This window comes from Sinocyclocheilus anshuiensis, unplaced genomic scaffold (assembly GCF_001515605.1).
Source record: "Sinocyclocheilus anshuiensis isolate Anshui unplaced genomic scaffold, SAMN03320099.WGS_v1.1 scaffold97, whole genome shotgun sequence".
Classification (NCBI taxonomy): domain Eukaryota; kingdom Metazoa; phylum Chordata; class Actinopteri; order Cypriniformes; family Cyprinidae; genus Sinocyclocheilus; species Sinocyclocheilus anshuiensis.
The window spans coordinates 45509-50538 of record NW_015540854.1 but is presented as its reverse complement, the minus strand read 5'-3'; positions in this window follow the sequence as shown (position 1 = coordinate 50538).

Sequence of the window (5030 nt, the reverse complement as noted above, 5' to 3'; positions counted from 1 at the left end):
TTTCCTTCTGCTGCATGCGAGCTCAATAGAGACTGGGGTTCACGGGCAAGCTCCTCCCCCTTGCAGAACTGCTTAATTCAAGTGCTTCATCAAGCTTCCATCCCAAATCATTGTGATTTCACCTTTTTTAAGTCAATACTATCAGATTACATAGGGAATGTTTGGAAGCCCATACAAGAAGACAATCGTATTAATCTTGAAGATTTGAAGATTTAAAATATTTAAATATTATGTATATATATATATATATATATATATATATATATATAGTTAAGGTGAACTAAACTAATTTAGCAATGACTTTGCATATTAGGTCAACCATACATGTTACAAAAATACTGGACTGCGCACTGGGCTTTGCGTGATGCATTTGATATTGTTAATAAATATTTAACCAAAAAAATACGAACTGCTGACAGTATTTGCTGACATTAAAAGTAAAAAAAAAAAAGACTAGATAGATATCAAATAAAACTGATGATAAGAGTCTAAAAGCAACACGAATATTTAAATGGACGCAATGTTTATATTCACAGAAGGCTAATACAAATTAATTAATTAGCTCCCGCTATTTTATAATAACAACAACAACAACAACAACAACAAACATAGTTATTTTTATTATACTAGATACTGTCAAAATAATGAATTAATTTAGTTTATTACATAACTGCAGCTATACTATGCTTATTAACTTCAATGTTATATTATATTTTTAATTTTGACAAAGTAATTTAGGCTTTATTTTATATAAGAGTAACAAAACAGATTACTCCTAAGTAAAATAGCAAACTTTGTTGGTAAAATTTAGTTTTGATCAAATATTTAAAAGGTACCAAAGGTTTTAGTATGTAGTGTCTATTTTGTTCAGAAAAACAAGATAGGAGGAGAACACAAAAACACTCTGTAAAACTAGATCAATTAAATGTTTAAGAAAGATGGGTTTGTCCTCACAATCAGTTATCTAGATTCTGTAGATAAACGATGTTAAATTAATCATTTATATATTACGAGATGTGAATTAAAAGATTACAGGAAATTGAAAGACTTTCTTCACCTATGTTAATGTAGACGGTAAAAATGTTGATACACAACAAACAATTATTTTAACGTATCATGAATACGATTAACATCAAGCAACAAATCCACAAATGTTACATTTGTTAAAAACTTTGCAAATTTATCGGCCTGGACTTCTCACGTTGTGCATTTCATAGCAGCTTTTATCAGCACAAGCACGTGAACCTCAGGGCCAAACCACTTGCTTCCTCAACTGCAGGATTGGATTTTTGTGACCAAATTAGCAATTTGCTTATGACATATTCCACTAGATATTAGACGACAAAAAAAAAAACATTTCATTATAGTTTCTGGATGGGCGAAAGCCATTTTTCTTATAACTGCAGTGCGCGTTCAATGTCCAGCTTTTAAAATCTAAATAAATGACTAATATTCTCTAAAGCAAATATATTGTAAATTAGGTCTTTTTAGTTTACATACCACAATATTTTGCTATCCTTATTTCCCGAGAGTGGAAAGCAATGCTGTATTTTGTAATTGCTCCCGTGCAAAAATTATAATGCTAGGAAATAAAGTTTATAACAAATCTTTTTTTTTTAATTAGTTTAAAATCGACAATGAATATGATACAATAAACATTTGTCTCAAATGTCTAACACTGACATATCGTCATATATTTCATTGCCAACTGTATTTAGTTAAAAAGCTACATAGCTGGACGTTTCACTCACAGAACAGTAGGCCTATGCTCACAATTTTAATCACTGGATAACCTGGATACACCATATGGTCATAAATAAACAATTTACAAATCAATGCATGTATGATTTTAATATACACTTACTTTGTTCTCCAGCCGACCCTCTTTCACAACTGGAATAAAAACTAGAAGAATTGAATACGTTTTCATAAATCCAAATAGCTTCGGCGCAAAGAGGCCTTTGGCCTTCGATATCCCACGAATGATTGCTTGCAGTAAAGATTTGACGCTGACATCACCCTGTCTCGAGCGATTGTTTACTTTTTGTCTGGAATGCTGCACTAAAACTATTTAACATTTTCTGACTGACATGTCTAACCGCTTTTTAAGAAACATCCCAGATAGGCTACCGTGTGCCTTTCTTCCTCGACTCCTTTTCACTTACAACAAGCCAGAAAGAAAAGGAACCCTGATCGAATTTTCCTATATTCTACACATTCCAGTTTTATAATCACAAACAGAATCGCTGGCCCCTTCCAAATGGTGAGAGGATCTTCGGTCAAACTCGTATAACTGTAGCCATGACAACCAAGCTACTCCATTTGCTGTAAAGTTTTACTGCCAAGACGTCTCTAAATAGCATGTGTCTGATGTGGAGAGGAGAGGGGAGTTAGCTCATTCTGTTTTTTTTTTTCTCTCTCTCTCTCTTAAAGTTCAAGACTGTGGTTGAATAATTAACAGCTTCTTTCCATAGGCTGGTCTAGTCTGCAGAAATTGTTTAAGGTGCAGCAAGAATTGGAAAGATAAACAGGACTATACAAAAGTTGTTGTGTTTCCCCCCCTCACAACAAATGAATATGCTGTGTGTGCTGACTGGAGTAGAGGGCCAGATGTTGAACTTCGAAGGCATGCATCAAGTTTTTGTGGCATTATTGTCATCATTTTATAAATAGCCTAGTATCAAGTAGTACCTTGATGCATATTAGTGCAAGATTAATGGTTTGGCAGATAAAACTGACGAAATTTAGATTTAGTTAGTAAATTGATCTGGTTGTATCATTTGCACGTCGCTTTGGATAAAAGCATCTGCTACTACAAGAATGAATAAACCTTCCTGGCAGCTGGTTCCGTCAGCCTTACTTGCTTTAAATACCATACAAACGGTTACCTTTGGAGCCTTAAAAATGTGCGCCACAGAGGAATTGGCTATGCGAGGAAGGATATGTTCATGTGAATCACAAAATACATAATTTCACTAACATCTGTGCACAAAACGCTCACCATTAATGCTTTGCAAGTCGTTGTCAAAAGATGCGTAGCGAATATCTTGGCGGTGAGACAAACCTACAACTGTGCAAGGATCCATTCCAGTTCTGCAAACAATTACAAGTTCAAATACATTAAGCTACATATCTGATCAAAGCAGCATGTTTTCTGCTATGAATGTCAGATGTACGTCTTGTTGTCTGCAGTGAAGTATTTAAAACCTATTTTTGTTAAATAGCTGAGCTTCTTGAGAGGACTGCTTGCAACATTGGGTCAACTGTAATGTTTTTACATTTTTACATTTTGGAATTAGTACACAGACGTCTAAGAACTAAATTATTATGTCAAAAGACAATTTTCTAGCCTTTTTCTAAATGCACAGGCGTTCATATTAACATTACGGAACTTATTGCAAAGAGAGAGAGAGAGAATGTATATATGTTGTTGTTATTTATATTAATTATATTTAAAACTAAGTAATGAAACAAATGCAATAATGGATAGTGTAATACAATTATAATGTTATCAACCGACGTCTGTGAAATTCAAATGTGTAATTAATGCGCTGCAGAATGAGGCGTTCCCTAAATGTGTTTCTCATACATCATAGCCTTTTTATCTGCTAATCTTTTTGACCTTTGGAGTCATGAATAACAGTTATTCGTTTACGATACCTTGTATTTCATTTCATCGATTGTGTACACCTCCAAAGAGTACTTCTATTGGTTTCTTTTGCCAGTAGGAGACAGTGTAATCTCAAAGAAACTGCAAAGATGTTTTTTATGAAATAAATCAAACATAAACATTACACGTATGAACAGAAAAAAGAAACGTCAAAGGTTTTTTATGTGTTATGGTGCATTATGCGTTCAAAGTAATGTGCTGCACCAAATTTGAATGTAAGGGACTGGTTGTGCATGAAAAAAATTAAACATTAAATCTTCCAATAAACTACAAAACAGACACGGACAGTGAGTACATATGCTAAAATGCATGCAAAGCGGATATTAGACTTTTTAGTCTATGCAAATGTAATATAATTTGCAGTAATTTGAAGAATTATTATGCTAAGGTAATTAGGCATACTGACATTATATGTGCAGTGTTTATATTTTTTATATTTTTTCTTCCAGCTAATAATGAAGCCATACCTGTTTCAATAAGTAAATATTTAAGACACTGGCACATGCAACAGTTCACAACAGCCATTGCATATAATGACCACAAGGTGGAGGCATTGCACCAGAGTTTAGTTAAAAGAACACGGAAACAAAGACAGAAAATAAGAGAAAGCAAATATTTCCTGTCAGCATGTTTCTCAAAATGCATTACGTTGTCTTAATTTAAATTCACTACACACGGAATCAAACAGAACTTTTGCTGACTCGTGAACTCATTTAATTCAATGTTATGAATGGCCTGAATCTCATATGTGTGTGTTTTTTTAAGTAGCCTATATGAATTTACAGAAGTAGGCCTATGGATGATGAAAAAGATAATATCAGAGAAGTGAACAAAAAGCGGAGCTGTGCAGAATGAGCACTTCAGTCACCTGGCCTGATTATATAGCCTAAACCAGAGGTTTTCAAACTGTGGGGCGCGCCCCCCCAGGGCTGTCAAGGGGGGCGCGAGCATCAGTTAATTCAGAGACGTTCTCTTGAGAATTTATGAATACGAGTTAACAAATCTTTAGCCATCCACTAGGGGGCAGTCTGACTCCCACTGCTAGTCGACAGTTAGAGCAGAGTTTGCTCGAGTATCAGTTATGCTCAGTGTTGCCAAGTCTGCGGTTTTCCCGCGGAATTGGGCTACTTTAACACTTGCCGCGTTTGGTAGTTTTGGGCGAGTTTTGAGTATCAATTAGGAGGGTTTTGTTGTGAAAACCTGGCAACCCTGGTCACGTTTATTGACAGTGTACGATGATTTACGATTAGCCGTGTCAGAAATCCAACCACGGATTGGCATGTTGTTATCTCAGAAACAGGCTCAGCCATCACATTGAATCAGGTAAACTGGTTATATATTTATGTTTCAGTATAATTAC